Raw genomic sequence first — 12,384 nt, 5'->3', positions numbered from 1 at the left:
CGTTGCAGAATTAGTGCTGACAAGGAGTCATTAGCCCTGCAGTAAACACACGCAGAGTGCGTAGCAGGCTGTCGGGGCCGAGAGATGCTCCCAACTTTATTCCTTTGATGGTGCTGCTGAAAAGCAGGCTGATGCTTGTCACCTTGAGGAGACGCAGCGAAAGCAATGGTAATTTTCCATTTGTGTTAGCAACCCCCCAATTCTAACTTCATGCTGAGCCTCAAGCAGAGGGGTTCAGAGTCTGTTCTTTCCTGCCATAAACTCACACCTTTCTTTGCAGCATGATCTATTTTCTTCCGTGCAGCCCATCCCTAGAAACTTAAGTGCTTCTCCTTGGTGCCTGTCCCTCCTCCAGGGCTTCAGGTTGTACTGACCCCACGAGAAAAGAGGCACCTGCAGCTCCATGAATCAGCTTCCTCCTTGTTTCGTTTGTAATAAACAGAAAATATTTGGGAAGACAGGTTTTAGGAAGAAAAGCTTGCAGAAAAGAAAAGTCAGAATCCTCCAACTAGGTACTATCAACTAGGGACTCAGAAAGCAGAAGACCCACAGTGTAACGCTTCATCTTTTCAGCTTTTTCCTGCCTTCACTTCATGCCTTCAAAGCTGTTGTTCCCCATGAAATTTCCATTCTCCAGCCTTATCTGTTTTCCTTTTTTTTCTTTTCTTAAAAAGCTAAGAGAAAGAGAATAGAGCTAGGTCTAATAGGATCAGCTTGATCTTCTGCCTGACTCCTAATATATTGAGTAAAAGAAAATGAATCTATGCTAAGAAAAGATATTTGAGTTTTCAGCCAACATGTACCCTTGCTTATAAAGACAGCTTTTCCCTAGCATAAACCATTCCCTTCCACAGTTACCTGGTTTATATTAAACCATGCTCGTTAGGTGCCTTCCTATAAGGGCTCAGTGCCCAGCATGCATCTGGCCTTTTGCATTATGCAGGACAAGTTCACCTGGTTCTGGAGAGGTAGCTGTTGTTTTCCTGGCTTTTCCTGCTTGGTGAGTGAACAATTCTTCAATTGTAATTTTTCTTTCTGGTTAACAAAAAGAGCGAACTCATTTGATTGTTTCTTTCTTATCTCTGTCATTGAGGAATTAGCAGCCTGGATATTTCATGGATGTTCTCTGAAACTGTATGGATGCTGGGGAAACCTCTCCCTGCTGTAGGCAAGGCTTTCTCCTGGCCTGTGGGCTGTGTGTTATTGCAATTTGTCTGTCTCTGCTCTTCTTTTGTGCCCTGTGCTCAGCGTTGCTGAACATAGAGATAGTAAAACCCCACTGCAGCCCCCAGCAGCTCCTGGGGCAGGGCTGGAGGAGCATCCTCAGGATCTCAGCATAGCTACCCCTGACTTCTCTGTGTCTGCGTTTAGGTGTAATCAGAGCAATATACTTTGTATGTACAGAAGGCTTACCTCAAGCAAACCTAAATTCCAGTTAAATTTCAACTGTCCTGTCAAACACACACATGAGAAGACCTGCCTAGGCTTCAGTGCTTACTTAGAAAACCATGCCTTAGTATTGAGAGTCATCCTAAAAGATTTCAGCTAACAGCATTGTCATGTGGATGGTAAGTAGTAGGTGCTCCCCTCTAACAGTCAATTTAAAGGGTATATTATCCCCTCCTGGGGTGATTGTTCCCAATATTTTCTGGGAAGATGCTTCATCTCACAGCCTGAGCTGAAATTCTTTTATGAGATTAGAAGTGCGGCAGTCCCTGGAATAAAAATACAGTATTTTAAAGGAGAGGAAACAGTGAAAGCAACTCATTGCTATGCTGTTGTTACATGTGAGGGAATGGCTGACGAACTATGTAAACCAGCCCATTCCTGCAGGGCAAGGTTATCTCCCTGCTGCGCTGACCCTCTGGCCTCAGCGAGTTCCTCTGCTAAAGACAGAGCCAACGCACCACTTAGCTGGGGCACAACAGGGGAAGAATTAGGAATCCTCTTTGGCTCAGCCTGAATGAGCAGCTCAAATCTGAGTGTGGTCCTCCCTCTGAAATGCTCCAGGATTTACGACCAAATACTCACAACGTACGGAAATCATAGTTCTCTGCTGCACGATAATCCCAACCAACCAGGTATTAAGGTTAATAACTCTCAAAAACTCTATTCTCTCCATGCACATCTCTATAAGCATACAAAGCTTTGTTAACCCTATTAAGACAGACCTCACAGTTTGCATAGGCTCGGTGAATTCCTTCCTGCTAAAGCCTTTCCAGTCTCTTGTTTTCTCTGTAAAGAGGTGGAGCATTAGCCTCAAACTCTGCTTGGCAGCAGATCCTGCGCAGAGATGATCCTCTTGTGAGGAAGGTCCCACATTTCTCAAGACTTTAAATCCACTCCAGGCTAAGTGTGGATATGGGTTTATTCAGGCAGAGGCTGTCAAGTATTTCTGCTAATTATTGTCATTATTATTTATTTAAGTGTTAAATTTCAAATTTGCATCATGCTGCAAAAGTCGAGTAGGTTGGTCATGCAGCTGTCAAGTGAGAAACCACCCATTGCTGGTCTCCATGTACACATCCCACCATCCTTGTACTGTCTGAGTACTTCTAGCTCACAGCACATTGTATTTAAAAGTATCTAGATTTTTCCCTTCTATGTGGAGAGAGCAGATGACCTCTGTTGAAAGCTGAAAAATGTTATTTTTGGAGCCTGTTCTTGGTCACTTGCAATTTTTAATTTCATGAGGAAGGGAGCAGATGAGCCGGTTTCCATACATCACCTGCTGGTTTTAGTGCTGAGCTTGTGGAACAAATCAACCAATCCATCAGAGCCAGTCTTAATCTATTGCTGGTAACTGATTGAAATTTAAGGCCTGGACTCTGACAAACTGTGGGTTAAACTGTGAGATGTTTTGCAAATACTGTGTGTGCCGGAATGTCAAAGGAGATTAGCCACAAGTGTGGTTAGCTGGTTTTAGGACCTAGTTTTAGCTATTGCTACCCAAGTCCTCTTGAATATTTGGACTGGGCTTTGAAGTTTTTTCCTTGCTAAATCACAGCAAACACGTAATGGAAGCATGATTTAAAGCCAAGACTCCAGCAAAAATAAAACCTAATGCCTCATAGCAAGCGTGAGGCTGATGAATGTCACCTTATACTTCTATCGGTTTGTTCAATACCCTTCCCTAAGTGAGGGCTAGCATGGGTTACCTCATCCAAATAAATTGTTGAGAGTTCTGTTAGGAAAGAAAAGAACAAAGCAATGAGTTTATCTCTATTTTGTACCCCTGCCAAATAAGCTGGGTGGGTAAAATGGGCTTCCAGTGCCAAAAAAGCAACCCTGACAGATCTCAGACAGATTTAAGAATTATCAAGAAATGAAGTCCCCTTAAAGCTATCACAGCATCCCAGGCTCTGGAAAGAACTGAAATGTTAGCATAACACAGCATAGGCCATTTTTCCTTGTCTTTCTTATGATTCATTCCCCCAAAATACCTGTGACACTGAGGTGCTTTCCAAAGTGTGTCTGAATATGGCTAGAAGTCAAGAATTCCTGAGCTCTTATCCTGACTTTGCCACCTTTATGTCTGCACAGTTTTGGGGCAAAGGTTTCACTTGGATCAGTGGCTCATAGCTGACTTTTTGTCATCGAGGGGAGTAAGCAATTGCTCCACCATGATGCCATGACTTTCTAGCAAGAGTTTATGCTTTCTTGTTGAGTGTTAAGCTGTTTTTTTTATCTCTGAGGTCCAGTTAGTGTGCAATGATGTGTATTCACCGTAGGGAAAGGCTAAGGTTGATAGCAGGGGTTATTTTCTGTAGCTGACAGTTTTTGTTAGAAGCCCTTTTCCCTGTGATCAGGCTGAAATGTTGCTGCCTTGTATCCAATGGGTTATAAGGTGGCTGAAAGGGATGGAAGAGCCTCCCTGCTGGGGAGAGGAGGTTATGAAGGCAGCCTGAGTCATTGGGTGGGAAGATACTCAAGGAGGAGGGTGCTTATGTTGTCTACATTTGAAAGAAAACCCCTGGGAAGCACCTGCTGTGTGGGCTGTATCCCTGGGACAGAGAGGAAGACATGAACTTCCAGACGTTGGAAGATTGCTCAGTCTGTTCACCTACCCTAAGGCAAGATCAGCTCTGCTGAAACCATCTGCTTATAGTCCTCTTCATGCAGAACTTGTAGGAGTCAAAGCTCCTGAACGGGCACATAAAAATACCCCAGAGTCCTCCTCAAAACCAACTTGCTTCATTTTTCTTTTCATGCAATAGTGGAGCCTGCAAGGGTCTTTATGGGCAGAACCAAAATAGCCTGTATTTTCAGAACAGCCAAAATAAGTAAAATGCATCTTCAAGCTCCTGGATAATGAAGCAGAAGGGAAATGACAAACCCCAGTGTTCCCCATGGCATCCAGTAAATAATGCAATAAACTCATGAAAGGAGAAAGCAGGGGTGGGGGGGAAGAGCTAGAGGTCATGCAGAAAGGGACATCTATTGCTGGCACAGTTAAAGAGAGGGAACTTTGTCCTGGATACTAATGGCTGTGGAAAAGACATAGCAGCTAGGAGATGAACCTAAGCGGGGTGATGGACGTGATAAGACTCTTTTGATACAACTTGAGGCAGGTAGTAGCAGTGGTTTGGTTAGTTTTATATGTACAAGACTTTCCACTTTTTAAAACCAAGAGGAGCAGGCTCTGCTCTCAGCTGCACCAGGAAGAAGCAGTCCGGGAATCCCCTGTTCCTGCCTGGCCAGATGGATGGTGCATAACTGCAAACAGCGTTTGGTTCTGGGGACTCCATTTCCACTTATTGCACACAGGTTGCAAGAAGAGAGATGCTCTTGTTGTGGGAAGAGTCACCAGATGGTGCTCTTACACATACATGGTCATAGCAGGTTGTTGCCTGCAAATGCTGTAGAAGAGGGCTGGCTCGCTGGTTTGAGCAGTCTTTGGAGTAAACAGTTGCACGCAGCAGAAGACTCATCCCTAAGATAATGTAGATTGTCCGTAAGATGATTGCAAATGGTGGCACTGGAATAAACTGAGAAGTTGTCTTATCTGACCAGATGCATGCTCTGAGTCCACAGACAAGCTAAGTATGTGGGATAACTCATTTCACTGTGGGCTGGAGGCGCACATAGCTATTTCTCAGGTTTCACTTGACTGGTGGCATCTCAGACTGTTACAAACCATCACTTGTAATTGCCTGATCATATTTGTTATCTCCTAAGACAGTTTCTGGACATCAAATGTTCTCTTGGTACTGGTCAGCTCAGCATTACCATGGCTATCGTAGGAACGTGTAACCAGCACTAAATAGGAATCATTCATCTAGTGTACAAGAAACGAATTTCACGTAGCTCTTGAAGAACTCAAGTCATTGACTTCTCTTCTAAGTGGAAACCAGTCTGGGATGATCCAAACCTGTTCCTGTCAGACTGGGCTTTGCAAGTATCTGCAGAGCTGGTCCGCACAAACAAATGCAGGAGTTGCATTGTCTTCTTGGACTCCTGAGGAACCTCTCTAGAAGAGGTGGACTGGACTTTGAAGCTTGGTTCCACTTCATTTGTCCCCTATCCCATTTGGTTCCTTTTGAAGTTTCCTCTCACTGTTCCTTATTGCTCAGGCTCTAGTGTCCCTCTCAGTGAGTGAAAATAAAAAAATATACATTTAAATATAAGCAAATATATATGTTTTTTATATTTATATAAATAAATATATATATATACACACACCCCATACATAAATATATGGGTTTTTTTTAAGTCAGGTTTTAAAGAGTTTCTACTGCCTGCTTAAAAATAAAAAATCTTTAGGGAAAATGCAAACCTATAATTTCTCATGACAGTAAAGTTATGTTTATTTAACCTATTTCCTGTGCTGGCTTTTAAATCTTGTCCTGGAAAAAAATGTTATGCCTATGCGTTATCATTTTTTCACAACTTGGACTTTAAAGAAAATGATCATCCATGAGCTATTTTTTTTCAGATCTTCATAAACTTTAAATAGCATTTTTATGCCTTCATCACAAAACCAGTTAAGCACTAGCTGACTAAATGCATGAGCAGAAATATCTCATTTTGTTCAAGCTTTTAAAGTCTCCTTGTCAACAAATGATTTGAGCATCTCTGCAAAGTGTACTGTCACTTTTCTGCCATCTGTCATATGTCACTCTTTCTCTCTTATTCCCCAAGGAGAAATGTCAATCGCTGATTTATATGTCATGTTTTCCTTTACAAAGGAAAATCCTGTTAGGATACAAATGAATTTTGTGGCTCTTACTCAACTTCACAGAGGATATTAATTGTTCTCTTCCAGGCACTATGTAATTCCTTCCTACTAACATATTCTGTTTGTCTCTTTTTTTTTTTTAATTTTTTTTTAAGAAGCAATACCTTCTGTTCATTTTAAAGTAAAGCGAGTGTAAACAAGTTTCAGCAAAAATACTAATTGTTTGTTGATACTGGTGGGAAGATGCTACTGTGGAATCAAAGGACTGTGGATAAGATTAAATTAGAGGGGAGAAACATTATTATAATTACTTAAGTCTAGGACAGCCTCAGACTCACAAGGTTTGCTTTTGGGAAAAATATCTTTAAATCATCCATGGCAAGCCGTTTCCAATTAACTCTCACTTACTGTGGGGTAAGAGCTTGCATATGGGTAGACCAGAACAGCTGACGTGTTCAGACAGAGATAGACAGAATTGAGATACCCTTTTGGTTTTAAATCTAAGGAAGAAAGGAGGGAAGAGGTCTTTTTACTGCTGTATATTTAAATTGATCCATTTATATAGCCACTGCTGTCTGCCCAGTTGGAGTCTGTTCATTCATAGAAGAATAACTAGTAAAATCCCATTTTTCCACCCATGGAAAATGAGTGTTAAAGTTGAACCAGGGGACCTCCTCTTTAGCAGTTTTTGGCTCAAGAAGTGTGATGATGGTCTCTGACCTTCCCTTCTCCTTGGATGCTCCTGCTGAGCTTCCCATCGTCTGGCTCAGAGCCTTGTGGGACGAGTAGTGACAGAGAAAGAGGCACCATGCTGCCAGAAGGGAAGAGTCACAGTGGGTTGTATTGGAGAGGCAGAAAGAGGCCAAATTTAGAGAAATGGTTAGAAACTAATTTAAAACTCTCTGTGCTCTCATTTGCTTGTAAATCTGTGGGCAGTGGAGGAGTGTCAGATGGAGGCAATGCTTTTGCAGCAAGGGTACCTGACTGCAGTAACCATGGAGGAGGAAAGCAGGGCTAGTGGTGGCCAGCAGTGGACTTTTCCTCTTTAAGGGGAGGAAAAAAAGTTTGGGAGCTTCCAGAAATTTTGGTCACAGTCTATACTTCACTCTCAAAGGAAGATTTATGCTTTTGAGAGAAGAAAGCTTTGATACAGCACGTAAAGAACCTAATTTGCAAATTTTAACAGTTGCCATGTGTTTATTTCTTTTCCATGTGCATTTGATCACTTCTGCTCTCAAGCTCTGGAGAGTCTTCAACTGATGTCTAGTATTATCACTTTAGCTTAGAAAAGATGATGGTTTCAAGATTTAATTAAAAGTAACACTTATACTGATTTATGAAGTTTCCCTATTGCACATGGACGTACCTGCACCAAACTGCTGATGTAGAGCAAACAGTGCTGCTCCAGCTTTGGGAAGAGCCTTGGCTTGGATCAGCAGCTCTGACTGGTTACAAGGTGAAATGTACTGTCGGGAGCAATAGCTTACAGCCCCTCTCCCCTGCCTCAAACTTCTACCTTTCTTGGAAAACTCCAATTAATCTTCTGTTTAAAATGCCATTAAGAGAAGCTCAGGCTGTGGGGAAGCAAGCTCGGGTAACCTTCAGTTGGATCCCCTATGGTGAGATCCACTAGCAAAGAGTCACCCAATGCCCCACGACCCTCCGCTGACCCTCTGTATGCATTTTTCTACTAAACCAGGACTGAGACTCAAAGTGAACTGAGCAATAAGATTTTTGAGCTGAGCCTCTTCAGTAAAAACAGGTGCAATGTTAAGCTAAATAACAGATGAATAATTTCGACAGAAGAAGGTAACACATTGCCTAGAGGAGCCCTGATGATGTCATTACCTTAGTTTCCCTATGCTTGTGATGATATGCTGTTTCCAACAAAAGGTGAAAGACTACTCACCCCTCTGGATTCCTGTACATTACAAATTAAATCCAGATGAAGCTGACTTTGATTTAAACACCCTTGCAGTAGGAACATTGGCGAGCTGTGCTTCAGCTAATTAAACTTTCAGCAGCTCACCTTTGTGAGAGCTTAATTAGCTGAGATACTGCCTTCTCTATATTTATCTTGTGTGTCTTCCAGAGATGCATATCGAAAGGAGGTTTGATTTGCAGGTTGTATAACCACGACTGTGCACAAGATTTTCTCCTCATCTCCCTGGAAGGATAAGTGCTGTGTAGGGGTCAAAGATTTTCTTTTTACATGAAGCCTGAATATTCAAGGTACCTGTATGTAATTTTAACTAGAGTTGCACAGTGCGATGTGTCAAACGCTGTCAGTGCTGAAATTGCAGAAGCAAAGCTGTTGCATGTGCCTCATATATCACCTCTGCTGGTATTTGGATCAGGAGCATGAAAACCATCTTTGATAAATGATCTTTACTTCCGAATCACATCCACTGTGTTTAAAATAAAGTACAAAAGCCACTGAAATCCCACCCCTGCCCTCTGCATAGCACATGCCCTGCAGCAACTTTCATTCTTGCCTGGATTTCTCGATGTTAAACTTCTTCTTCCCTGCCTCTCCTCCCTGCCTGTCTTGGTTGTTCAGTCTTTCTCATGTGGGAATGTGGGTGCTGGTTTCCAGTAGACATGGGGCAGATACTGCCTTTACTGGGGGCAATGTGTGATGCTGGGTGGGTGGGAGAGGGACGAATGACTTGTGCATAGTGCCTTTTCTCCAAACCCATGTGTCAGTTCCTCCAAAATCCTGAGAAAAGCTTAAAATCATGGGACTTCAAAGGTGATGCTGAGATTTATTCTCATGTTTGATTTGCTTGTGATTTCTTAACCTCTTTTTCACTTTAGCTGCAAATATCAGATTTACAAATTTACATTTAAATTAATATAAAAATAGGGTGTTTTTCTGGCTCCACAATGTGTAATTTTAAAGGAAAGGCATTTCACAAGCAAGCTTCATGAGAGTTGGGCTCAGAAAGTTTTATTCATGTGTAGCATTTTCTCAGACAGGTATCACTAAAGTCCTTCAAAACCCTGCCTTGGTAGCCCAGACCTAAACCCAGCAACTCAGCCTTACCTTATCTCTTCTAATGGTTTCAGGGCCCATATCCCAAACATGTGAGCATCATTAAATCTGCAGCCGCTATAACTGTGCGATGAGTATCACTGTTTGACTTGCACGCTCGGCTCCAGAAACTTTTCCTTCCTCCTGAGAAATTCATATGACCAGTGGCTTCCCTGAGCCTGCACAGAGTGCCACACACAGCCCAGGGTGCAAATAACACCTTGATTCCTCAATGTATCTCCAAACTACTGTAGAAATAGCAAGTCAACCACTGTTTCTATTAAGGTCAGGTCACCTCTCATATATATCCCAAGAAAAGTCATTGTCCTTCCCTGTAAAATTAAAAAAAAAAAAATCATATAAGTGCCACAGCACACTGCAATTCTGGAAAAGAATTGCTTTAAAAGTACATATATCACTGCCTTTCCCCCAAAACTACCAGTCCTCTTGGAGAATACCTGTGTACAGTCCCTAATAGAGCAATAAATATTCAGCAGGGCTTTGGTGGATGGCTTTGGAGTACTTCTAATTACCTCTAATTAGGCTTACAAAGCCTCCCTTGTGCACACTTAACTAATTCAGACTTTTCTCACTGTCATTTTATTCCTCCCCTAAAGGCTAGCTCTCAGCTCCATCGTTCCCATGCAGCATCCTCACATGCAGCATCCTTCACCGGGAGAACAGATCCAGGAAAGGGAGGTGGTAAATTAAAATGGGGGCCCAATGGAAAGGGACTGTCCTGCTGGAGGTGGAACTTGAGTGCCAAGCCTGGGAAATGCAGGGAAATCAAGTTGCTTCCCAGCAGCATGAGCTGGGAGGAGAGCATGGCCAGCACCATCTGGGTACAGACCACAGCCTAAAAACATGGATCTTCATGGAAATCATTGCCCTGCTTGGTGCTGGGTCTTATTTTGCCAGGAATTAAGTGCCTCAGGATTGATGCTGGCCACTTTTTCATTTTGGATGGTAGCAGCATCATCCCATCTTCCCCAGGAGATGCTGTTAGGTCTCGCTTTCCCAAGTGTAGGCTCTCAGTAAGCCTCCATGCCTTGGAGGCGTGTCTTGGGGACTGTCTGTGCTCAGCCCGTTATTCTTTTTTTCTGATTTATACAGCACTTGGAGGTCTTTGCACTGGCAAGTGTTGCTCCATATGGCAACTTGGCCTTTTTAGATGTGAGCAGTTCCCCTGTACCTGGCTCCTCTCTATCCAAGGAAGGGCTAAAGTCAGAGTCAAGCATTGAGTTGAGCCTTATTAAGAAAGTCCATGGGTGGCTGTGTCACCCTAAGCACAGATCCCATGGGTAGGGGGTCATTCCCTTGCTCCCAATTCCAAGCCAGCTCCAGGCAGCACCTAACCCAGAAATGCCCCTTTCCTTTGCAGGGTGCCATTGGAAACACTCCCTATGGAGCACTATTCCCCAAACGCTACGGCCCAACCAGCATGCCAGCTTTTCTGGGCACTAGTCCTTGGCAATGCTTTCTCACCACATCCACCACCACCACCACCAAACATGGGGCGTTTCCCTGTTCCTTCATTTGGCTTTCACGCAGGGTGATTAGCCTCTCCTTAGCTTCAGTGTGCTGCAATTAGCCAAGCCCCAGCACAGCAATGACAAAGTTACCTGTCCCTATATGATTAATGAGTATCTGAGAGCCCGGGGCGGGGGGGGGGGGGGGGGGAAACAACTAAAAAAAAAATTGAATGGTCTGATAAAGGAACGAGTGCCTGGAGCTAGGCAGGAGGCACCCAGCAAAGCTCCCACTATCCCAAGGCCAGGTCATGCATCTTGCTCTGAAGGGCCAGTGTTGCAGTTGGGCACAGCAGGGATGGGATCTCTGTGTGTCTCTGAGTCTTCACAGCCTTTCTGAGTTAAAGCTGATTTCTATAGTAGTCATCTTTCTCCCTGAACTCCCCTATCCTTTACATCACTGAATTTTACTTTAAAATCTGTTTTTAAAAAGACTCAGGCTGGGAGCTTAAAAAGGAGCTAGATAAAGCCCTGTGGATAACACAGCAGCTGCGTGGAGCCTTCCTTGGCAATTAAACCTTTTAAAAATGAAATAAACCTAGGCAAGCAGCTCTGGGCAAATGTTTGTAACCCTGTTCCTATTCCCGCAGTCTCTGTTCCCCACTCAATTTGCTGCTGCGGTTCCAGCCCCAAAACCTTTGGATGATGGTCTTCAGAAGTGTACAGTTCCCTTGCCTTGGATCGAAACACCATGTGCCTGATTTCCTCCCAGGTTCACCTTTGGTCAGGGCTGACTGTTCAGATATGGAGGCAGGTAAATGTCTTGGTACATATTGTCCTCTTCTGGTGTAGTACAAAGATCTCTAACCTAATGGAGTTCAACAAAGGCAAGTGTAGGGTCCTCCACCCAGAGAGGAATAACCCCATGCACCAGTACAGGTTAGGGGTTGATCTGCTGGAAAGCAGCTCTGTGGAGAAGGACCTGGGAGTCCTGGTGGACAGTGGGTTAACCATGAGCCAGCAATGTGCCTTCACAGCCAAGAAGGCCAATGGTATCCTGGGATGCATTAGGAAGAGTGCAGCCAGCAGGTTGAGGGAGGTTATCCTCCCAGTCTACTCTGCCCTGGTGAGGCCACATCTGGAGTACTGTGTCCAGTTCTGGGCTCCCCAGCTCAAGAAAGACGAGGAATTACTGGAGAGAGTCCAGTGGAGGGCTATGAAGATGGTTAGGGGACTGGAGCATCTCTCTTATGAGGAGAGGCTGAGAGAGCTGGGTCTGTTTAGCCTGGAGAAGAGACTGAGAGGGGATCTTATCAACGCTTACAAACATCTTAAGGGCGGGTGTCAGGAGGATAGGGCCAGGCTTTTTTCAGTGGTGCCCAGTGACAGGATAAGGAGCAACAGGCACAAACTGAAGCACTGGAAGTTTCATCTGAATATGAGGAAAAACTTCTTTACTTTGAGGGTGGCAGAGCACTGGAACAGGCTGCCCAGAAAGATTGTAGAGTCCCCTTCTCTGGAGATATGCAAAACCCTCCTGGATGCGATCCTGTGCAACCTGCTCTAGGTGAACCTGCTTTAGCAGGGGGGTTGGACTAGATGATCTCCAGAGGTCCCTTCCAACCCCACCCATTCTGTGATTCTGTGATTCAGACTGTCAGGTCCTTGCCTGCTTTTGGGGCGTCTCTTCCACAAATGATCTC

The 12,384-nt window shown here is 43.9% G+C and overlaps 1 protein-coding gene across 1 annotated transcript in view; it reads left to right on the top strand.

Annotated features, from left to right (window-relative positions):
• The first annotated feature begins 948 nt into the window (after positions 1 to 948).
• The window catches only part of CHRNA4 (cholinergic receptor nicotinic alpha 4 subunit), a 42,760-nt gene continuing 31,324 nt past the window's right edge, over positions 949 to 12,384 (top strand). The window contains exon 1 of the mRNA XM_009473406.2: positions 949 to 1,000. The gene's annotated coding sequence lies outside the window, so the exon portion shown is untranslated. The remainder of the gene's footprint in view (positions 1,001 to 12,384) is intronic.

The sequence above is a fragment of the Nipponia nippon genome, unplaced genomic scaffold (assembly GCF_047370975.1).
Source record: "Nipponia nippon isolate SJK-2023a ecotype South Korea unplaced genomic scaffold, ASM4737097v1 scaffold_13, whole genome shotgun sequence".
Classification (NCBI taxonomy): Eukaryota; Metazoa; Chordata; class Aves; order Pelecaniformes; family Threskiornithidae; genus Nipponia; species Nipponia nippon.
Note: the sequence above shows the minus strand (reverse complement) of the source record. Positions and strands in the feature narration are given on the sequence as shown.